The sequence below is a fragment of the Thunnus albacares genome, chromosome 12 (genome assembly GCF_914725855.1).
Source record: "Thunnus albacares chromosome 12, fThuAlb1.1, whole genome shotgun sequence".
NCBI lineage: Eukaryota > Metazoa > Chordata > Actinopteri > Scombriformes > Scombridae > Thunnus > Thunnus albacares.
This window is the reverse complement of record NC_058117.1, coordinates 2,908,544-2,933,659: the sequence shown is the minus strand read 5'-3', so window position 1 is coordinate 2,933,659 and position 25,116 is coordinate 2,908,544. Positions and strand designations below refer to the sequence as shown.

The following is a 25,116-nucleotide window of genomic DNA, read 5'->3' as shown; positions in this document are numbered from 1 at the left end:
AGCAGAGATGACAACAGCCACTGATCCTTCGCACAGAGGGACAACAGAGCAGAGGTGAAACCGTGATCTATTTCTCTTTTTGTCTGTCTCCTCTCTTTCTTTCTCTCTCTGTTTTACTCTTCCCCTGCACACAATCTAGGTCAGCCTGTCAGTGATCTGCCCTCCATCCATTCGTCCATCCATCTATCCATCCTGCAGAGGAATACAACACCCACCGCTCCTGTCAATCACACACTGATTAGTTTGGCATTGTCATAGCACCTGTCAATCACTTTGCCTGCATCTACCTACTTACCTGTCTGTCTGTCACTCAGTCAGTACATGTGTGAGTGAGTTAGGGTGAGGCATTGACTCCAACTGTTCTCACTCAGAAATCAACTCAATTAAGCAGTGGTTTATGTGGGGCCATTTCAATTACGCATGGTGGTCAAGAAACTAACTAATGACATTAATAAACTTAGTTTGTATTCAAAAAGCTTATGCTACTTCATTCAATTGATAACAATCACATCTGCAATGTTAAATCATGGCTGCAAAAATACAACTGATCTTCTTCAGCATCATTTTCACACAGTTGACTGTCTCTACAGTGATGTCAGGAGCTGCCATCAAAACACACTGGAGGGTGGAGCTAGTACAGTAAGTGATGTAGTTTACAGTCAGAGGCAGGGCTGCTGCTGGCCTTTTGAGTGCCCTAAATGGAATTGCTTTGTGGCCATTAATGCTAACTTTGCACCTCTGTTATAGGTATCTGGGAAATGTGGAAACAATTATATTGTATAGTGAAGTATACCCACACCTCCTAGATTTCCAGATAAAATTAAATTTTACACAAATGATGTGACACACGTATTAACTAGTCCAAACAAAACTAAACACTTAAATTAGACTCTGGATTAACTATTTTAACTAACCACATAGAGGTCGACAGCCAGTGTTTCCCGAAACTCTACAACGGAGGCGGCGAGTTCAAAGTTAGCATGACTCATAGTCAGACCATGACTCATAGACTGGACTTACGAGAATTACGAGAATTTCCCCAGAGTGGAAAAATACCAACATTTTCCTTTAACTACTCAAGACTTTTAGATTTAGTAGTTTATTTGAAGCTCAGGACACATGAACATTTATCAATGACTTACTTACATTTATAACAGCAGACTTAATGTCTTGTGTATTTTGAGAAGTCTATGTGTATTTATAAAAGATTTTGTACATCAGCCCTTGTCCATTTAGTTGTTGTCCAACCAAATAGATTTTTTTTTCACATCACACTGATTCAGCAGATGTTTTCTGTTTAGCAGATCAGGCAGGGACTACAGGGAAGAGGGAGTTGCAGCAGTCTAGGCAGGACATGACAAAGTCCTGGATGAACACCTAGGCCGTCTCCCTAGTGAGGTACGGGTATATCCTCTTGATGTTGTTCCAGGGAGGAATCTACAGGAGCAGACTACTGCTGCCATGTCTGCTGACAACAACAGTTTATCAACCAGGGTCACAGCCAGGTTCCATACTGTCCGAGTTTTCCCACAGTATCCTCAATGCTGATGGATCATGCTTTGCGTGGGCATCCTTTCCTCTACAGGAATATAAACGCAGTCCAGGTTTAGATTTTTCACAACCTGAAATGACGTACTTGTAAATGGCTCATCTATAAAAAGTAATAAATAATGCATTTACCATTACCTTAAAACTGGTTGCAAGGAGTTGAACCAAATCGTTTGTAGGTGTAGTAAACACTACCTAAATATCTAATCTAAAATATAATTGAGCCACAACACACAGTGGTTAATCTGCAGTCTGAATACCACAAGTTCAACTATATTTATTCTAATAAAAAAGAGTATGCTCTAATAATATTAATAAAATGTGTGTGTGTGTGTGTGTGTGTGTGTGTGTGTGTGTGTGTGTTGTCAAGCTCAGCCTTGTATTGTGTGGATGCCCTTGACTTATTTTGGCTGGTGATGGAAAAATCTGTGTTGCCTATTGCTCATCAGGAACCATCTGTGGTGATAACAGATTTACTGTGAAACATGGTTTCTATCTCTCTCTCTCTCTCACACACACACACACAAAAAAGGTTTCAAAACAAAAATTCCAAAAGATAAATCCTTCAACTTCCTGCATTCTCGGCCATCCTGGTAGGATCTTTGAATGGCTCGGCCCCTCCACGGCCTCTCCCGTTATTTCTCCCATTTTTGTTGAGAGTTTTCTAAGGCTCTATGGTTTATGTGGTAGCGGGTAACTATTGCCAGATTAGCAGGAGCAGACTTTGTGTAGTGATACAAGTGATACAATCAGATCACAGGTGTATTTTAACTTCATCACAACAGAGTCTACAGCCACACGAGCAGTTCTGTGAGGTTGCAGTGCTCATTCTGAAGAAACCAAAACTTAAGATCCAAGTTTTCCAGTTTTTCCAGTTTTCATACTAAAATCCCAGCAGAATAATGCTAAGATAAATTGTTCACATATTTTTAATTAGAAGTAAAATATATTTTCAACCATGCTGCAGCACCTTAAACAAACTCTTTCTGGGCCTATGCTATTGGACAAATGAAACCTGACCTGAATATGGTGTGAGATTAAAAGTCAGGGGATCACTAAAGTTATTCCACTTCATCTTGTGCAGAAAATAAATGCCATCCATTCTCTGTTGCTTTTCTGGGTCTGGGTCATGGTGGCAGCAGACTACATGAAAAAAAGGAGTAGCAATTCGCTAGCTTACGAGCACTGACACACCCACAGTGAGCAAGAAGTGACGGAGGTAATGTCATGTTATTTGTTCACTTCCAGTGACTGGGAGGAAACTAATTTTGCCTGCTTGTATCCGTGATCTTGTTCTTTGAGTCACTAAAACCTCATTAGGTGAGGTTTCTGTAAGAAATTTCATGACAATCCATCTAATAATCTATCAAATAATCTATCTAATAGCTGTTGAGACATTTCACTCTGTGCCCACACTTTAATTCTGGGGCTCTACTGGAATATCTTTGCATGATTTAAAATTAAAAAAAAACTCCTTATTTATATTATACTGGTCCTTTATGCAGCCCCTCAGTTCAGCCCCATGGAAACTCCCTCTTCAGGAAGCTATGTAAACAAACAGTTAGTAGGATTTCACTTCTTTTTCTGGTTCTTTACTCGAAATGGAAACTTCTGAAACTTCTGAAATACACCCTTACATCAGATCTGGAATATGAAAGTGAACAACACGAACAACTTCAGCAACAAAGATTACAGAACGGACGACAGAAGACAGCATTTTATGGACACGTGCGACAAGTTCATGTCATCTCGTAAAGAAAAAAAAAAAACATTGCAAAGCATTCAGAGCAGGCTGAAGCCCTGGTTTTTGTCTCACAGGGAGTATTTGCACATATGTTCACAAGTTTTGGAACTTTGACCATGTTTAACGTGGGCATCTGACATCATAACAGTATACTAATGACAGGAAATTACAAATTTCCTATCTTAGTTTGGAGTGTTAACATGCTAACATTTGCTAGTTAGTACTAAACGCAAAGTATTGGATAAACAGAAATCTTGTATCAACCTTAGCGCTAGATGACAGTTCAGGGTCAAAAGTTTTTACAAATCATACCATGGTGACTATAAATATCTGTGCCAAATTTTGTAACAATCCATCCAATGGCTGTAGAGATATTTCAATGGAAACCAAGGTTCCGATTTTTGTGTGTGTTCTGCAGAGTAATGATGATGTACTTCCTTGTGGTCTTCATTTCGTTAACTGGCTAACCAATCTAACTTAAGAATATTGTCATTTACAAAATGCCATGACTTATGTTTGTTTGTTTGGAGTTAGTGTGTGTCTAACTATGGAGAATTTATCCATCTTTCAGGTTCTAGCATACATCCATGCTGCACTGCTGAAATGCTTTGGGTGGAACTTTAGAATTATTGTTGTGCATGTCAGAGTAAGTGGATTATTAAACTATTTTGACAGTAATCATTTGGGTCATAGCATATCCTTCGTACGACTGCATGCACTGAACCGTGAGGTCCATACCATGACAGTTTGGGATGAGTACATGGTTCTAGGAGAGACTCTTAATCAGGATATATTGTATTGAGAGACAGTTGGTAGGAGATTTGAATGCTGGAGACACAATTTAAGTTTCCTCTGTCAAGACAGGGCAAACCACTGGTTTGTCAAAGTTTTGCAGCATTTTTGCCTTACTGAAATTCATTTGTGGGTTGTACATGGAATTTGTTGTTGTACTTTTTCTAATAAATAATAGAGCAGCCCATGTCCCAGACTGCAGCAGAACATTTATGCCCAGCACAGAATTAAATAAAGAATTTAAAAAATAAAAAATCATGTGTACAGATGGGTCACTGTCTATATTAAATATATTAAACATTAAAAATCTACATTAAGAATATCTATCTGGTATTGTATTATTAAAATATCTATAGAAGGATGTATATTTTAGATGCAAATATTAACATTGATATTTGCATTTATGCACAACACACACACACACACACACACATAGTGGTGCATTTAAATTATTTCCTCAGCTGCGCCAGTGTGGTATCTTGGTGACTTGCCATGCACCTCAGGGAGAGAAGAGGCGCAGTAGAGGGTGTGGTGATGTGTGCTGTAATGTTGGTGCCAAGAATGAGTCTGCTCTTGCCTGCTCCGAGCAGGTTGACGTCTCTGCACGTGTGTTCCGTGATTCTTACCAGTTGCTAGCATCCTGCATGGACGACCTTTTCTTCACCCTGGTGACTGTCTGTAAAGCCATCTGAAAGTGGCAGGAATCTCTTCTACCTGCAGTCTCTAATTGGAATGATCTTTTATGCACGCATCCTCTGCTTAAACTGTGTGCAACCAGCGGCAGAATGTTGCAAAATAACCACAGAAACCTCTGTGCTCATATGCACATCACATATCAGTTATGAATAATTATTCTGTACAGTTTTTAATGCAAATCAACAGGTCTGACCAAAGCGTCGCCTGGAGCTCCACATTTTTATTTATGATACAGGTAGACATGTGGCTGTGATGAACAACATGTGATATTGTTCAATTTAATATAAAAGTGTGTAACTTTAAAAATCCCAATCATTACTAGGATCACATGCATGTCACAACATGAAGATTTAATAAGCAACTATTTCCTTTCCAAACTGTCAGCAGTTATTTTTGCATGTTAAACAGTAAATCAAACAGATTAAAACTTTCAGAAATTAAAAATACAACATGTAAAATACAAGACCACATTTTAAAGTCTACTTTCATTTTATATATGGCACTATGAAGGTACTTAACTGCAGATGGTTACTATATGGATCACTGTGATTCATTGTGTGTGTGCTGAGTAAAATCACAAGCTATTATGCACAGAAAACATGCTGATTACTGAATCATCAGCATGTCCAGAGAAGTGAATTCAACTTAAAAGAGTCATCATCTGCTCTTGGAAGTATATTTACGTTACGTCCTGGGCAGCAACAAGTTTCCTCTGAGGAACTGCCAGTTCATCATGACGGGGAAAGCCTGGTATAGCAAACGTGATTGGCCATGATTGTCACAGCCTCTAACACACCAACCTGTAATGTATGATAATGAATTCTTTCTGATCCCACCCCGTATCCAAGTGTGCCATGGCTGCGTCTTGCACACCTGGCCAAGAAAATACCAAGAGTGCACTGGGAATGCCTCTGGCGCATTTTACAGGGCACACACTTTGTGGTAGTGCTAGAGGAAAAGTCAGAGGATCAGCAAAATTACTGGCAAAATTTCATGGCAAAGTGCTGAACCATACCATTAGCGTGTCTTGAACAAATAAAGAGATAAGTAGTGTTAATAGTTACAGGTATAATTAAAGAGACATTCCTGCTTTAGTAGTACAGCAGTTTAACTGTTTTTACTATTCTGTCCTCCATAAAGTTTTGCAGTTAACCTTTAACATTTGACACCCAGCACCTTGAAGATCTGCTGTCGATGCCAGCCCTCAGGATTCTCCCAGCTCTTGATATTTGTCAAATGGCAATGTCATGTTCAGTGATGTTCATGTTCATCTGCCCAAGGTAGCAGAATAATACATTAGTTACAGAGGTTTAATTCTGCCCATCCAGCTTCTTCAGTGACTAGTGGCTAAGCTTGTTCGACATTTCTAGTAGTTGGAGCTCAGCTGCAAGAAAGCTCCGAAGCAGCCTGCAGGTCGATCTGTTGGCTGGGGAAAAGAGGGTCTGACTAGTGAGGAGTGCTGACCCCCCTTGGTTTAACACCAGGTGTTGTCAGCACAGCCTCTGCATCTCCCAACCTTCTTACCAACTGTGCTTTTAACTGTGGCCCATTTAATAAAAGGTATTCCCACTGCTACTTATTAGATAAAAGAGCAGATTCTCCCTCTGCAGAAAGCCATTCTTCATCATCATGTGCTTTGGAAAAAAGTAACAGTAAATGTTAATAGGTTGTCAAATACAGGTTACAAAATACAAGGTTTGTAGTAAATGGGCTAAAACATGCAAAATCATTCCTGTATGGCCCTTTGATGTAAGTAGATACTTTGTAAGACAGCTGATGGCTAGACAGCCTTCAGCAGAAATGTTGCCATCCTGCTGCTTTTTCCTTTTTCAAAGCTCCCTCCCTCGCTCAGTGATGTTTAAAAAATGTTTACCCATGTTTACTCATGTACTCAACCACACTCACATATATAGAGGTTATAAGGGGGATGAAAAGCAGCAAAGGCATTTGAAAAGCAAGTAGGCAAGAGTTTCTCCAGATGGGTAAAGGTTTAGAGTTGTACCCATTAAGGATATGCAGAGAGTCCAGTATTTGTATTTGTATTTGTATTTGTATTTGTATTTGTATTTGTATTTGTATTTGAATAAAAGTGGAAAAATCCTGTTTTTGTTACGCTTTTAATTTTAGAAAATCAAAGTGTTACAATAAGTGTTCATGAATAAACTACCTTACGAAGAAGGTGTTCACACCGGGTCTCAAACTGGAGTCTCCCAGATCATAGATGACTGCGCTGACTATTGAGCTAAAACTTTACTCATCACCTCATTGCAGACAGACCTTTACCTTTTTATCCACCCATAACACAGAGACAGCACAGCATGTAATGTTTAAGGAGGAATTTCAAAGGCGATTCTTGCTTTGCACTTTTCATTTATTGCCTAACCTATTGATGGAAAGGAGAAGCGGAACAGCAGGTTATGGAGAGTCCCTTGGGAGCACATCGCATGTGTCAATAGCTCAGCTCTGTCTCTGGGGAACACCCCCAACTCCAGGAGTGATGTGCGTCATGTAGCAGGTGGATGTGACTCCCTTTGTTGAGACCTGCTGATAGACAGGGGAGCAGAGGATAGAGACTGAGATAGCAATGTAACTGACCTGCGCACTGGTGTTTGACATGTTTTTTTTTCTTCCCGAAAACAAATAATTTTTAAAATATTTGTATGAAACAAATATTTGTAAAAAAAACCCCCACTATTTGTGCTTTGCCGAATAATGTATTTGTATTCGGGCACACCCCTAGTACCTGGTCAATCAAGTCTTGTTACATTTGACTTTGCTCTCTGTATGATTGTCCTGGCTTGTTGCTGGTATTTTTGCCAGGAAGGTTCTGATTAGTCATCAGACTAGATAACATCAGATGAAACAGCCCCAATCCAGCAGACACGGGGCACCAAGAACAAAAATGAATGTCAGCAAAACATTTTCCCCTGTTGCGTGTCTCACAAGGCCCTGATGAAAAGACGAGCATGTTAGAAATTTTCTCCCCTCTCTTGCCTAGATTGATGCTGTGGACACCATGGTTGTTGACATTCCTGATTCCCGAGGTCTGTCTCTGGTCCCTTCTGCTGGTCCTGAAATCCACAATTGTTGATTGGTCATGGCCTCTCAGCCAAGTCATGGCGGGACCACAATCACTTTAAGTCCAACTGAAATCACATATAGTCATCCCTTTTTGCAATCAAAATATATTTTTTTAAAAATACAATAAAGCTGAAATGTGTTGGTGTCAGCCATGTAATAAAGGCTTTTTACTATACACTCAAGACTCACAGTGCCTTTGATTTTCTCCTCCTGTTTGCAGTCATTGTGGGCCTTGACTCAGAAGAGCACCTTTGTTCACTGAATTTGATTTTTAGAAAAAACGCTTTCATTTTTTTGTTTACTAAGCAAAGACGTATTCCAGATCTTGACTGCCAGAGTGCCGGTGTTACACCGTATGGAATAAAGACAAAGTAAACAAACTTGCACCATTTCTTACAGGCCATGGGCAGACAGTGTGTTATTAGCAATGGTATTGAAGCACAATGACTACACTAGCATTTAATACTGAATACTCTTTTCCTGCCCTGTCGGATCAAGCAATGTGGCAGTTTTGCTAGATTTCACAAGCAGCACTAGTTTAGCTACATTTCTCAGTAGTGTAGTTGTGAATCAAATAGTTTTTCAGTAGCAAAGCTCTCTTATTGATCAAATAGTGTGGTAGCGTCCACACAAGCTACATCCAAAGCATTTAGTGGTGTAACGGAACATAGTTGATCCTTGATCTGTACGGATTGCCCCCCACGGTATGTTTACATGCTGTTTAATGTGCTGCAGCTGAGCAGCTAATTAGCTACGTAGCTGCTAACTGACGTTAGTGGTGCACTTTTTCCCAGTGACTGTTTGTTTGATGGCTCGTTCAACAAGCTGCAGGACAAGACGTGTTTTCATGTTTGTAGGTTATCATCAAGTTTTGATGATGTGGACACAGGCTGTTGTTTCATTCACTACCATGTTTAAAGGAGGAAGGTATCATGCCTCATACTGCAATTCAATTTAACAACTGAGTATTAAATATTTGGTCGCAAAAACAAAAACAAATATAATTCCACAAATACATAGAGGAGGGAAGAGATGAGGAAAAATGAGGGAACAGAAGAAAGGTTCAGAAAAGGTGTAAAAGTATGATGATTAGTCAAAATGATTTGCTTGAACTTTATGTAGATATAGCTACTAGTACAGACTGGGCCTAAGAAAAATACTACTTCTTCAACTGTCAATCTTATAAAATATAATAATATTATAAAGCTTGCCCACCACTGTTTACAAGCTACTTTGATGACAAGTTATCATAGCTGATTGATGATGGACAAGACTATTAAAATAAGACATGAGATGTAAAAAAGGAGAATCATTCTTGAATCTCAAAAGACATTGACATGTCTAGTCTGATCCCTGTATTACAGCCTCTGATAATATCCACCTGCACTAAGCAACACATTACTGCTGAAAATTCTATTGATCACTTTAAAGACGCCATATGGCTGGTGGTAAATATACAAAACCTGAGTGCAACAAGTGCTGGGGTTAATCTGGACCAAGAGCATTGGTTAAAATGTAGCCTGTTCTATAAGGGAGTTCTGATTTCAGCTATTTCTTCATTTTCTTTCATTAGTAAATGAACAATCATGCAGTACATTTGAAAGGAATACTACTTGTTCTCCCTGCTTCTTGAATGAATAGTAGCACACTTTCACTCCCATTAGAGCCACTATTATCCATTATGTATTAGCAATGGTTTCCATCAGATGGTGTTCAGATGGCCACAAAACGCTGTATAACCAGAAACACACATCCTGACAATACAGTTGAGGGAGTCCAGATGTGATTCAGGCTACTGTGATGCAGGGAAGAGAAAGAGTGAGAAAGAGGTGTGGGGTTGGAGGCAAAATTGAGCATTCATGCCTCACAAATCATCTTTCCCAGGACTCACCCAGTCAAACAGTCAAAGATAATAATGCAAATATGCTTTTCCCCAGCTTATCCACAGCCCTCTTCACTACATTAATATTTTCCTAATCTTTTGCAAACAACTCATCTCCTGTGAAAAGCCGAGCCTCTCCAAATGTGTGGATGCTAGTTACTTCAGACTCAGCACAGGACAAGAATGGGAAAACTGCTGATGCAGTCAAGGGCTTCCGCTCGGGAGACTGAAATTAAAATGAATTTTTTAAGGAAGTTAAAAAAACTTAAGCACAGCTGGTTTCAGGGTAAATGCTGGTGAAATAAGGCTCTTGTGTAATGATCCAGCTGTTTGTTCATCTTAAACCATGGAAAGGTACAGCATCAGTGAAGATTTATTCCAGTATCCAAGGAATTACTTTCATATTGAATATGGCCCTAAACGAAGGTTACGATATTATAACCGTAGTTCTATAAGCACAGGCGGAACCCTCTACTGGACTCCATGGGTAATACTGTCCTCCAATCACATGCTCGCAATCACCCACTGAAATGTGCATGTACATAGCCGGCCAATAAGGTTACAACTACCGATTATGTGTGTCTCACACCAGCATCTCGCTGCCACTCACTATCCAGAAACCACTTCAACAGACAGCGTAGGAGCGGCAGGGTCCATAGGTAGAGGGCTCCGCCTGTGCTTGTAGAACTAGAGTTACAATATCATAGCCTTTGTTCTATCTCACACAGGCTCCACCTTCTACTGGACTCTATGGTCAGAGTAGGTGGAGCCAGATGACCACTCCGTGGTCGCTGGAGGGCCGGTGCTCTGGTTTGTGCACGCAAGACGGTGACTGCATCATGCCACTCTCTGCGTGGTCCTGTCCAGGGCACTCGAAGCAGAAGAGATGCCTGTCAGCAGTGGCAATAAGACCGGGGCATGACGAGCAGGAATGACCTTGTAGCAGCGACTCCATCCACAGAGAGGCAAGATCAGTGAGCTGATTTCACCATCGCTGAAGAGAAAAGTGAGTGAGTGACAGTGAGTGGCAGTGAGATGCTACTTTATATACGGTGTGAGACACTCATAATAGGTAGTCATGTTCTGCTTGTTTGTAAGATTTGGTTATTAGTAGTGCTGTCAATCTTCCTCTTTAATCCCATTCGAATTTCATTCCTTTTTTAATTTTTTAATTCCATTTATTGCTCTAATTTAGCCTATTATTAATATTTACTATCTATCAACTATGTACTGTGTATCTTATCCATTCCTTCATTTATCTTGATGGACAACGTTACTATGGTCTATCTACACTTTAACACTATAATGTCCCTATGGGTGCCTAAGCACCCTTAGAATCAGCACCAATGCCCATCCCAATCTGACAATTAATGTATACCCTAACCTTAGCCAAATGTTTAAATTGCTAACCCATATCCATGTCTGAAACTTAAAACTACTTTAGTTGCGTGACCTTAAAGGTGACTTTAGGAGTTTTTTATGGACGGCACATCCTGCCATTGGTTTCATACACTTCAGCTGGCTGACAATAACGTGCCAGTAAAGCAATGCACGATTTAAAATACTAAGAAAATAGGCATATTTTTATAGGAAGGAAATTAATTCATTGGTTAGACCTCAAGGATACACACAATGTATTTTGGTGAGAAACACTGAAAGTAAACTCCTCAGATCACCTTTAACCATACCATAACCACTGTTTATTCTCCATAGCCATGATCTTTACCTAGCTGTAGCATAGTTCTCATACAGAGATACTGAAGAAAGAACACATTTAAAAATGTTGAACACACTGTATGTTACTAAATGTTGTCTTTGAATATAATCTGATTGATCAATATGATTGTTCTGTCTGGCCATAGGGTTGGGAGATCAGAAAAATCACACTAATTGAGACACTGAGTTCATTATTTTGGCTGTGTAATACTTGCATATTGCATAATTAAGTTTTTTGGCTGGACCACAACAGCAGTGAAAACCCTGCCAACCCGATTGTCCGTCATTTAGTCACTAACTGACTGACTGAGTGATGAAGTTACACCATTGGTCAGCTGAAGGCAGCTGAAGCCAGTTGGTGGTGGCCAAAGCTAAGTATCTCAGAATGCATTTTGCACCAAGTGACAGCAATAGCAAGCTTAAGCTGTATTCAGGTGAGAATAGTGCCACGTTTACCTACCAAAGGAGACTGTTGCATGACATTTACGTGCTGTTGCCAGGCTTAGCTACTGTCAATTTCTGCATGTTACATGCATCTAGTGTCTTTTCAAAATAAAGCACTTCCATGTTAATGGTGAATAAAATAAAAACAACATCACAAATACATTTATGAATGCAAACTTTACACACCTGAAACACACTGTGTTGGGGTCATTTACACTCAGCATTAATGATAAACTTGATAGTTACTGCATTAAAACTATTCAACTCGGGTTGTGGGTGAGTGAAATTACTGTATGAAAAGTACAAATAAATAAACAGAATCACTAAGCAGCTGTGTTCTTTTGTTTGTACAGAGGTCTAGCAGTTTTGTGACCATGAGAATTCAGCTCTGATAGTGGTGAGAGGTCACTGGAGAACTCACATTATTCACTGAATACACCTGTACAAGCTAATATGCTGCAGTACAACAGCTCTGCAATAATAATGTGTTTTTTTGACATGTCAGAGAGTGTTTGAACTCCATATCTGAGAGTTACTGCAGCTTTTTACTATGAGTGATGGGGTCCTACATTCCATTTTGTATGGGTCCATTCTGACTCTTGCCTGTTATGTCCAAAGGTGGAAGTAATGTGACATTATTCACACCGGATTGATTGTTCAACAAAATGAGTGACTTGGGCATTTGTTCATTTCCCTTTTCCTACAAACAGTAGCAGCCACTTTTTCTTTTAACCATAACCACAATCATTCCCCAATGTAAGAAAAAAAAGATTTTTTTAAACCCAAACCTTAAAGCAGCATTAATTGATTTTTATTTTGCTGTGTGGGGAAAAAACACACAGTCTCACACATTATCATCTTATAGCTTAACATTGCTGGCAAACTTGTTAGCAAACATTTACCTACTTACACATCCAGCAGAGACAGAGTAACATTACCTTTCATTTAGAGTTGTGTTTCTGTCCACCTGAAAGTCTAATATTCACCATCCTGTTACCTATGGTTGGGCTCTTTGGCTGCTAAATGCTCCATTCTTCACCATCTAACTACTGACTTTGTGTGCTGTTTGGTGGTGAACACGTAGTGTACAGGAAGGACAGTAGAGTGTTTTTGCTGAAACTAACGACATCTATGAGATAGGGAAGAACCAAAACAGTAAAATTGTGGGCTGTAAAACCAAAACAATGAGCTGAAAGAGGCTTAAACGTTCACGATCTGAGATGAACTGCAGAGTTGGTGATAATTCACTAATGATTTGTCACAATGCTATACATCGTTCATTCAGTTATTCGATTCATTGTAAAAATACTGATTAGTGTAGCTAATCGTAGGTTTTTTGTCTAAAGCTAGCTAAACCTTAACCATAGCGGTGGCATGTCATTTTAATCATCATCATTTTGGTCATATGGAACATTTTGGTAAGCACTGATAAACAACCAGAAAATGCACAGATGGGACGTTTTTGAAGGCAAGAACAAAGGATGCATCTTGTTATTTAGTTTGCTGGCTGATTTTTGTCTGTGCTCATCTGCTGTAGTCTTTATTAAACAACTTAGTGCGGTGGTTTATGGTCTGTGTTTGAATGTTTAGTCTATAGGTTAAATAGTAACAATCTTAGGATCACTGAGGTTGCAGAGATTTATCTTGCTAATATAAAAAAGATACTAAATTGGTTTTCTAAAATCCATTGCATTGTTGATTTTGCTTGTGAATCCACTTTGCTTTGAAAAGCTTTTACCAACCCTGTTAAAGCTATGAGTCAGCTCAAACCAAGGGTACTGTTGTCAGACTTTGGGGAGTACATGAGTGTTCAGTTAGTGATGAATCTGTCCAGAACAATCTGATTATTTGTACCGGCTCCTGTTATGAACAAAGGAAACTAATACTCGCGGGATGAAAGCTGTTTTTCATGTTCTCCGCATATTTTCTCCTTACAAAGGGAGGTTGTCATGTTGGGTTCATTGTGTGTTACGTCTCCTCCTCCTCAGCATTCGATTAGCGGCTGACTGGCAAACCAGTAGAGACGCAGTGATTCTAGCGGTTGCTGACATGTTTGTCGACATTGCACAGGTATTATAAGACATTGGGGTTGTTCAAGTAACAAGCATCTGATATACTTGAGATAAAGCAAGATGCTATATCATCTTTTTTTCTCTGATGCATGCAATTGGTAAATTAAAATGAAATTAATTTATAGATTATAATAATTATATTAAGTATTTATGGGCAAATGATTGCAGACAACTGGGGCTTTACGGTCATACACAAACCCAAGGTTGAAAGCATGAAAGTGAAAAGTATGAAAGCATCTGCATTTGTTTTTTGTTTCTTCAGTCTTTTATTCTGGTTTTAACTTTAACAATCAAAACTAACCATTATTCTGTATTTTTCTTTTTGTCAACACAACCCAAACCAACAACGTGTTAGTCCGTCTCTCAGTACTTTCTGACTTCCCTACCCTGTCTGTGGCACTGTGGCAACAAGCCCATTCATTCTCCCTGAAGATTTAAATGTTAAAAAAAAAGTTTCAATAATTTCCTAAAACATCTGGTCACTGTAGTTTTTTTTAACAAACGTGACTCAAACAGGAGGAAATAGTGCATTTGTTGGGACTATTTTCAGCAGCAGATGAATTCAAATTATTTCTGGCAGCGGGACGGTGTGTGTGGGATTGAGTCAAAATAAACTACAGTGTGTGTTCATGGTGATGAAGGAACACGTCATCCGGTGTAACAGTGTGGCTCATTGATGTGTTTTTAATATTTTTTGCACAACAATGGAGCTCTATGATACAGAGGAATACGATATATCAGGCTTTGATACACACAATACTATAGGAACATGTAATAACACAACAAAAGTGAGAAGTGTTAATCACAGGAGATGCAAAAGACGCAGGTAGTAGATTGTGAATATGGGCTTCAAATAGACTACATGCTGTTTCATTATACTTTACTGTGCAAACCAAAATTGTAACTTTTAAATATTAACCTAGTAACATCAATTGAGAGGGAGGGAGGTGAAGCTGACACGGAGGAGAAAGGAGGAGACACAGGGTGCCTTTCATTTAGCTAATGTGTCTCCTCGCTTCCCTCACTCGCGTCTCTTCCTCGCATCTTTACTCCTCCCAGCGAGGATGTGAGAGAGAGATGTGAGGATGGAGGAATTTAATTAACCAAACGGGACATCCTTGCTCACTCCAGCATCATTTTGAGGAGACGGCATATACCCATGATGCACAGCACCTCAGCTGTTAAATATGCAGAAGTCAGCTATCGATATGTAGAAATTATTAACAGTTTAAACTCTGAAGTTTAAACTCAAAATTAATTTACTTACTTGTTACTTAATAATTTCTACATATTGATAGCTGGAAGGAAAACACAAATAGACAGTTTAAATCTCTTAATTACTGAAAGAACAGAACCGATGTGAAGGAGCAATAAAAACAGCTGTAGCCTGCAGAATATTTTAAAATAAAACATAGTTTATTTAATATGCGAAAGGCTGATGTGCTTTGCAGGCTCAGGATGATTTTATGGGAGACACGCAGCTGTGCCGCATCATATTTTCCTGAAGGTGCTGAGATGTACTTGAAATGGCTCATGAAGAAAATCATAAAGTTACAAGAGTGTTTTTTGTGATTGATTCAGTCATTTTTATTTTATGAATAAATATGAAAAGCTGCTGATGGTGCCGTCAGTTCCTGTTCCACAGGTAGTTTTCCTGATCTGCTGTATTACAACAACAGCCCGACTGTTTACTGTCCAGTCAGATCAGCTGACCAATCAATAAACTTCCACAGAGGATACACATGGGATTCCTTCGCTCTTAACTCCTCCTGGAGCCTCCTCTCTCCTCGTCTCCTCTGAGGTACATTTAAGGGATTGGAAGATTCTTGATGATGGAGGAGGGAGATCAGTTTCCGGGTCACGGCCTGAGGACAGAGAACGCGAGAAAGCATAAATTATCTAAATGAAAAGCACCCAGTGTTGGGTGAGGTGAGGCTGGTGTAATGAGGGAGGGAGGGGGGGGGGTAGAGTTATCAGGTTAGACAGGCACACAGAGCTGTGCTGTAATTACTGAGTCCCTTCTCACCAACTTATCTGGTTTCATTAAACAGACCACAGGACTTGCCTGGGTGTTCCTGACTATGTGCGTGCTTGTGTACGTCTCCTCATTTGCTCTTTTTCTTCTTCCTCTACTTTCATCCTCTACTTTCTCTGCTCACCAGCCGGTGTCAAATCTCCATGAGTTAAACTGGTACTCGCACCAAATTAGGTTCATGAGCAGCAAGAGGTACTGTGCTCTTTGTCAGTGACCTGGGCACTCAGCCAGTGCTGCCCAGTGCCAAGGTTGTAGTAGTACAGTTCACTATCCTGGTAACCTACAAACATGTTCATTTTCTTCTCCTCACTCTGGCTCTTGACCCCTCCTCTTGTAATTGGATGTTCAGTGTCCCAGTACAAACCTTGGCTCAGTGAAGTGACAGTTTAGTTCTCCAGCTCTGCTTTCAAACACAGATTTTTCAGCACTTGACACCGAGGGTTACACATAACCATTTTAGAGTGGCTCAGAGAAAAAAAGGCCTAACAGTAGTAAGCAGCGATGCAAGGAAAAGAACACACTTGGCCATCTGCTTGCTTGCCCTCATGTTGTGCATTCACATTTCACTGATGGGGAGTCAGTCGGTAGGAAACACCCAGGGCCAGATTTATTAAGAAAATCATTGAGCATTCAGCTCCTGGACTTCAACTGGTACTGACCTCAGACACATTCTGCCAGTGAAGGAGAGCTCATAGAGCAATGGAAGGCAAATAGCAACCTATGGATCAAATCTGGCCCTCTGAAAGCTGAAGTTTTCCCTTTTTATAGATAGCATCAAATCTTATACATGACTCTTCATAAATCTACAGCAGACAGAAATGTAAACACAATGCTCATGTAAATCCCTATAAATATGACCTTGTAACACTGTATAAAGTTAAGATTAATAACACAGTTACAGATCATAAACGACACTTTGCTTCAACCATAAATGAAGCAAGCCACTGTGTTATTAACACGCAATAAACTCAAAACTGAATGTTAGCTATTCTCATTGTGTATGTATGTCGACTACAACAAATAAACCCAATAAGCAGTACTGAGAAAAACTGTCCCATGGTTGAACCTAATTGCTGACCCGTGTCATGCACACAGTTCTGAGTAGGTGGAGGTAGAGATAGTGTTGATATGGATGTTAAAACAACAAAAGTGCAGTGGCAGCTGGTAGTGATTTCACAGTTAATGGTTTAATGGTTAAATTCAAATTCAAGTTTTGATGAACTCAAACCAAAACTAGCAAACATTTTCACTGTCTACACCTGGTCTTCAGAAAAGGCAGAGAGTTTGCAAAATTGCTTCATGTTAGTAGTAGTTCACATGTTTCCTCTTTTTAATTATCACGATCCTCCCTCAACGGCCCATGAAATGAGGAGAGAGATGCACCTTATAGACACTCACACAAGTGACAAACTGTGACTCCAGCTGGCACGCTGTTTGATAAATACACCACCTGTGTTAGGGGCAGAACAGGTCAAATGATGCCTGAAAAGCAGACGCAAAAGCCGCAGTAAGTCTGGTCCAAAGTGTCATCTGCTGGCTGACAATGATGGATGACAAAGGTCTGCGCAGGCTAATCAGCACATACGACTCTAGACCCTCATGTGATGTTACGATGACTCTAATTTACATTAAGCAATTCTTAACCAAAAGTTAACACTGCTTGATGATACTCGATGAGTGTCACTTGTGGCCTTGTGGCAACTCATTGGCCTTACAAACATTTGCAACACGAACACACTGCAAGTTCAAGTAATTATGCTGCTTTGAAGGTGTGATTGACTAGTCACGTTTTTGCAGTACAACACTAAAAACCACGAGGCAAAGCAACGCACCTAGTGTGTCTTTAGGTATAAATGACAGCTCTGATGTTTAGTTTTCAATGTGTTTCAGCTACAATGTCAGCATGAAGGCTGACTATAAGGGTGTGATCTCACCTAGATTGTTATTTTGGTCTGAACCACAGTGGAAAAGTCGACAAAATTCAACACGTCCCTGTAACTGTGACATGAAATTTATGCTTTGTTTCTTCACGTCACCTTCTGTAGTGTTCCTAGCAGTGAAACACTCAATTCATTCAAAGTTCTAATTCTGTCTTAATTGTTGTGTGTATGTCAAACATATGTTACTGCTGCCTCCACTGTTGTTGGCCCCAGCTCCCTCGTTGCACTATGTGAGTCCACGATTTCTAAGTCATGTCCACTTTTGAAAGCGAATCAAATTCCTGAACAAACTGAATAACTTGTGCGCACACATCAGATTAGACTATCTGCTGGGAGATGACGAAGCCGCCCAAGGATTGTATTGTTCTCACCGATCTAATTAGCAAAGCTAAAGTTTCTTTTTGGGTTTCCTGGTTTCATGGTGACGCCTGTTATATACAACATTATTGCTACATTTTGCAGGGTTGCCAACTCTCATGCTTTGGGTGTGAGGCACCCAAATACATAATGCTAGCCTTATATCAAATGACTTTTCAAACACTTTCACTACCACAGACAAATTTCATGAGAGTTTTGCTAGAACTGTGGTGCGCTCCCGTCATCTTGATCGTTTGGTGTAAGGTTGTCAAAAACTCAGTCCGAACTGTCCTAAGTCTTTTTCTCGTCTTGACGTTCCGATAGAAACAAATATGTTTATTGTTATCATAAGTCTTCAGTCTTGGCTCATGCAAACAGTGAAGTTCAATGGTGTGAACATAGTCAACAGCCAGGTGCGCTCTCTCCAGCACCAAACAGGAAGCGGCAAACTGGGTAGTTACTGTAACAGTTAAAAAAACTCTCAAAATACCGTCACACACACACGATAGACGGTGAATTAACAATATTATGAATCTGTGTTCAATTCAGCGTGTATCTGATCCACCAACTAGCATATATTTTGTGAGAAATTTAATTTTTGTAACTTTCCTCCTCTCATTCCCACCTTCTTCTCCCACTTGAATAGCACAGCTAACCAACGGAGGCTGGTAGTGTGTTGAGGAGACAAAATCCAATATGTAAACTTTGTACTCAAATACAGTTTATCTCTATGGATTATATTGATGCCAAATTGAAAAGAAGACTGTTGAGATATGGCGCCTTTTATCTTGTATTTCTAGAGTTATGTGTTTTTCTGGACACGTAAGAAATTATTAATATCTCATATTTCTTAAAGGGAGTTTGGCGTAATATTTCCCCCAGAGAGCAAAAGGAGCTTCAGTCTAATTCAAACTGCTAATATGTATTTCGTTTATAACGTTTTGTCACCAGTACAGTCTGATGTTGACTGCTGTTATTTATTGGTTTGATTAATGGTTTACAATGTGTTTGTGTTGATTACTGACAGTGGCTGATTGTACCCAGTTTCTAACAGCAGTATACATTAAATGGTCGCCCTTTGTGTGCGTGTTTTTAAACTACTTTCCTAATTAAACATGATGTGCTTGATGGTTTTATTAATGACTCCTGATAAAATGAAAGCTCAGCATTCTTGTCACCCTTTAGGTTCCCTCTTTATAAGTCACATTAACATTTATTCACCCAGAAAAAGCTAATATTTCTCTGTATAATATGTCTTCCTTTTTCGGTCAGCTGCTGTGTGTCTGCAATGTATTTATTGGTTTTTCATACATGATTTCAGGCCAGTTGGAGGAGTTAAACCTGTGACTTTCTGCCTTTGTATAATTATCCGGGCTACTGCTATTTCTACTGTAGTTCATGCAGTTTGCAGGGTTTAAAAACAGAAATACTCCAACATCCAGCAGCTGAAATTGCTGTGTTCGCATAGTTAATGGTTGAAGGTGGTTTCTGTGGGCAGCTGTATAAACTGTGTAGCTTTTTTAAAGTTGCAAAAATACAAGTACAGGATGACGCCTTTTGAAATGTGATTGTCTTAGCTGATATGATCTAAGACATGTTAACACAAATACATTTTTATTTGTAAAAAAAAAAGAAAATTGTTAAATGAAAATTACTTAATAACAGGAAGAATCAGTGTGTAGTGTCTGTTGGTTCTCTTCACAGTTGTTGTTGTTATTTTGCAGTTATATTACTGTAATGAATGTAATGTAATGAATTAATTGATTTACATTTTTTTTTGGCTGTTTTTTTCAGAACAATCCACTGCACACACAAAGGCAGCTGTGGCCAAAAGCTGCTTCTGTTTCTGCTCCATTGTTCAACAGTTTTTTGTCTTGTAAATTTCCGCCAGGAGCAGGATGGGAAATAATCTCAAAAGGAATCTAGTTGTAGTCTTGCAAATAGCGACCCTGCAAGATCCCCAGTCTTTGCAAAATCTATAGTCTATGACTAAAAACTCAGTGACTTATGACACACTGTCTTTAGATGTGAGAGACTGTCAAACTTTTGTCTTTTAGAAGTCGTAAAAATCTTTTCAAAGTCTTCTAGTGTATAGTAGGCATAAGTCTCATGCCAAATAGCCACCAAGCCAGTAGGGGTGTGCCCGAATCCAAATATGTTATTGGGCAAAGCACTAATAGTGGGTTTTTTATGAAGATTTATTTTGTGCAAATATTTGAAAAAATATTTGTTTTTGGGAAGAAAAGAAAACATGTCAAATACCAGCATTCGGGTCAGTTACATTGCTATCTCAGTCTCTCTCTGCTTCGTTGTCACGTCTGTCAGCAGGTCTCAATGAGGGGAGTCACATCCACCCGCTACATGACGCACATTTCCTTATTTGGACATCACTCTCGGAGTTGGGGGTGTTCCCCAGAGATAAAGTTGAGCTACTGACACAAGCGAAGTGCTTGCGTACAAGGGACTCTCCATAACCTGTTGTTCCCCTTCTCCTTTCCACAAAGTTAGATTGTAAAAAATAGGCGATAAATGAAAAGTGCAAAGCAAGAATTGCCTTTGAAGTTCTCTACACTGTGCTGTGTCATGTCTGTTTGTAAACCACAAATGTTTTATGTAATATTCTATACTTTGAGTTTATTAAATACCTGCAGCCCTCACACAGCAGCAGGATGTATATGGGCTTCTCCAAATTGAGAGAAGCACTGTGCGGAACAGCATTGTTAACTTCATTAATTAGGCTATTTAAATCTCCTGTCATGGCGACAGTATCGGTCAGGATCTAATGTTAACTGTTGGTGATGGTAATGTTCTGTTTTTCTGCACAAAAGCAAGAAATATTACACACAGATTCCAAGTTTAACAGTGAAATTATTTGGAACAAAGCAGCTGTCCTCAGGATGAATCCTGAGCTCCATCAGAGCTGTCAGGACATTTTTATTGTAAAGGTCACATATTATACTCCTTTTCAACAAATTAATATAGGTCTCTCAAGTCCCCAAAACATGTCTTTGAAGTTTATTGCTGAAAATACCACAGAGATTATGCATTCTAGCATGCCTCCATATCCCTCTGTTTCTGTCCTGTTCTCCATGGGCTGTTACTGTGTCTATGCAAATGAGATGCTGCTCCCCACGCCCCACTCTAGAACTTCTTGTAGCTTGCCGGCCATGACACAATGTGAGATTATATGACTGCAACAGCGAGGGATGTCGTCAGTATCCATATTCATACTGGAACTACAACGGAGCTGCAGTAGTGTCACTAATACTGGTACTACAGTAATGCAAAGTGTACCTGTGGCTTTTATTCTACACACACTGCCCAGCGGGCCACTACAGCTTTATGGTCTGAGCAAGTTAGCTTCTGGGTGCTAATCAAAGTTACACAGTGTTGCTGAGCAAAGGAATACCTGCAGCTTGATCATTTCTTTTTCACACGTGTATTGTTACCTTCATGGCATATCTATCAAGGACATTTACATAACGTTACAGCAGTGACACACACATACTGACGAGGATCACAGAGCAGAATGGGCTAATGTGTAACAACAGCTAGCAGAGCTAGCTATACAGTTCAAAGTTCCAGAGAAAACAACATGGAAAAACAGTTACCACTACTGTCATTATTTAGTTGGCTTCAAATGAGGCTTAACATTCACACAGTTTCTCTTAACTGTCCCTCAACAACTTTACTCCAACATTGCTAGCCATGTTAGCCACGCAACATGCTAACATCAAGTTCAACAGGCTGCTAAATAAACAGCAAAACAGCATAAAACATGGCAAAACTGACAGTTTCCAAGTGTGAGGTTGGGTCACAGACAGCTGGTATTGATCCATCACACACACATGCAACAGTTTTCCTAGGGCTGCCAGCTTTTGACTTCAGCTTGGAGTGGGATTGGTTCCCATGGGGGAGGTATTTTAGTAGTACTTGTTTTGTTCATAATAAAATGAGCGTTATTTGTGGTGAAGTGACCTTCTCGACCTCTCACTGGCCTTGCTTAGTGCTGCATTGCTGCAATAACTTTACTAACCTTTCTCTATGTAGGCCAGCTCTACAACTTTACACTGACAGATCCTGAGTAACACCTGACGAATTCATAAAATTAGACAAATGACCATTGCATAACTGTCAAGTTAACGTGATTGCAATACATGAGGTCTGTGAGCTACCAGTAAAGTTATGGGTTAAACAATACAGAGAGTAGGACAGTAGGACACTTTTTCTTACACATATTTAGTACTATTCTGGCAGAATTTAGCATGACCATTCCTGGATTTTGTATTGGTTATCGTAGTTCCGAAATGTATTTGGAAATGCAGGAAATGGGATTCAAATAGCAAATTTTTTTCTGGGGGAGGACCCCCAGACCTTTGGTAACCAGATGTCCTGGTTTGTCCGAGATTGTCCTGATATCAAGCAGGGTGTCCCGAGTCCTGCCAAATATCTGTAAAATACTAAAATGTCCTGGTTGTCAACATTCACTACAAAATTGTCCTTGTTTTCATCACAGTTAAAATGATAATTATAATATTATACTTGTTTTACAGCACTTACATAGACGTTTCATGTTCTGTCCCACTCATTATTACCTAACCCAATATAAAAACATAAACAATGCACCAATGTGTCTGAATTCAACACTGATTTGTCTATATGTGTGTCAATCAATCAGTGTGTCGTTGTCAAGGCTGTTGCTAGCCTATGATGCTTGCAGCTCCTTCTGACAGAACCTGTCAGTATGCTAACGGTCAGCTGTCATGCTGAAGAGAGAGAGGGTCTTTTCTAAAGAGCTCCAAGAGTCTTACTCCTTCCTTTGTAAAGTACCCGGCAACAAAAATTCTGCGTTCTGCCCACACTGAAAGAGTACATTTTCAGTCGAGCATTTTGGAAATGCTGATATAAAAAGATCACATTAAGATGGCCAAACATAAGTGGTGGTTTCCCTGAGAGCTGAGAGCTCCAGAAAAGAAACTCTAACTAAGAAGAAAGACTGAAAAACATGAAGTACCCGGCAATCTTCTTAAAGGTAACTTTCTTGGCTCTTTCTCGGTTTTTGTTATTAACAAGTTGCAATTGTGATTTAATGTTTTGATGTTTTAATCTTTGTAAACTCGCAATCAGCTGGTGGCATAAGGTTGTGAAAATGTAAGTTAAGGACATTTTTATGGCCACAAGATGTGTACCTTGTTTCGTTTAAAAAAAAAAAAAAAAAAGCTTGCAGAGAATATGTCACAGTTGGCCATTTAGCCAGCAGCCTGCACTTGTGCCCACTGACAAATACCTTGGTGGATTTTAGGAGACAAAACATAATTTGCTGTCCATGGTGTTTTGTGTACTCGGCAGGTGTGCGCGGTAGGTGTGCTAAGCCCTGAAATAATTGTCCCCTATCATGGTGAAAATGCCTTTGGTGTGTGCATAAGCGCATACATTTGCGCTTGCATAAATGTGCGGTACACTTAAGGGTCCCAGTTTGGAGGTTTGAGTGCCCCCTAACCCCCCACTTCTCAAACCAAAGTTACACCCTTGAGGATATAATTAGAAGAATGGCTATTTCATATTTGAAATCATATTCATAAAAACATTATATAGCCTAAAATGCTAGTAGGTTAGCTAAAAGCCTATTATTGGGAATTGCAAAAAAGTTTTAGAGCGACAGACACAGAGCGTCCCTGTAACCACAGTAATTCACTCTCACTCCTGACTTCATGCACACAGTGCGAAAGGAGAGAGAAAGACACTGTGCTACTGCCAGAAGAGCTGCTGACTGAGATTACTCTGAGCAGCATGCATGGGAATACATGACAATATAATAGATTTGTGTATATTTGTGGCTTTCCTCCTGATGGTCTGAATAACTTGCTGCTGCACTGTGCTGCTCTGTCTTATCTGTCCGTGCGCTGTCAAAAGTGTCAGTTGCGTGAGTCTCACGGTCAATGCGTGAGAGTTAGCAGGCCTTGTTTTTTTGAGTCGTTGTGGGGACATTTCCATCAATAATATAGTGAATCCAATGGGTCTTCACTTCCTTGCATGATGGGAGGACATGAAGACTGTTGTGTTGGTTCTTCTGGAAAACAACAGAACTTTGATTCAGTTCAAAAGTTTATTCAGTAGATTTCAGTGGGCGGGGACTGTCAGCCTGCTGGGGGAGGTATGCATCATAAAGGGAGCCAAAATCTAAATGGTGTTTTTGCACACACATTTACTGAAAGATGGAGCAGGAGAAAAAGAGAGAGGATGGTCTTTTCTCATAGTTTGGGGGTCTTTTGACACACCGGGGACACATATTTATGTTCAAAAGACATGAAAAAGTGCATTTTGCATAATATGTGACCTTTAAGTAAAAGTTCAAATTCTGTTTCCTCTGGATAATCAAAATATTTCTTTTTCTGTTAAGGTTATTATTATGGGGAGTTTTAAAGCACTAGTTTGTAAGATTTGGTGGCATCTTGCAGTGAGGTTGCAGATTGCAACCAAATGAATACCCCTCCCTTTCCAAGTGTGTAGGAGAACCTACGGTGGCTGCGAAACTCATGAAAAACTCACATGGCCCTCTCAAGAGCCAATGTTTGGTTTGTCTGTTCTGGGCTACTGTAGAAACATGGCGGTGCAACATGGCGGCCTCCGCTGAAGGCGACCCTCTCCCTATGTAGATATGAAGGGCTCATTCTAAGGTAACGAAAACACAGCAGTTCTTATTTTCATGGGCTTATACACTAATTAAAACAAACTTATGAATATTATATTCCATTTCTGCTCCGCTAAATGCCACTAAATTCTACACACTGCACCTTTAAGTCTTGCTG

General features: G+C 39.7%; 1 long non-coding RNA gene across 2 annotated transcripts; it reads left to right on the top strand.

Moving 5' to 3' along the window:
• Positions 1-5,062: 5,062 nt before the first annotated feature.
• LOC122994275 lies at positions 5,063-24,831 on the top strand. 2 transcript variants are annotated; one of them, XR_006406548.1, is made up of 3 exons: positions 5,063-5,073; positions 19,110-19,115; positions 24,725-24,831. It is a non-coding gene; the product is annotated as an uncharacterized LOC122994275 (long non-coding RNA). The 2 variants fall into 2 exon arrangements; XR_006406549.1 differs by lacking the exons at positions 5,063-5,073; positions 19,110-19,115 and adding exons at positions 7,679-7,688; positions 23,489-23,492.
• Positions 24,832-25,116: the final 285 nt, after the last annotated feature.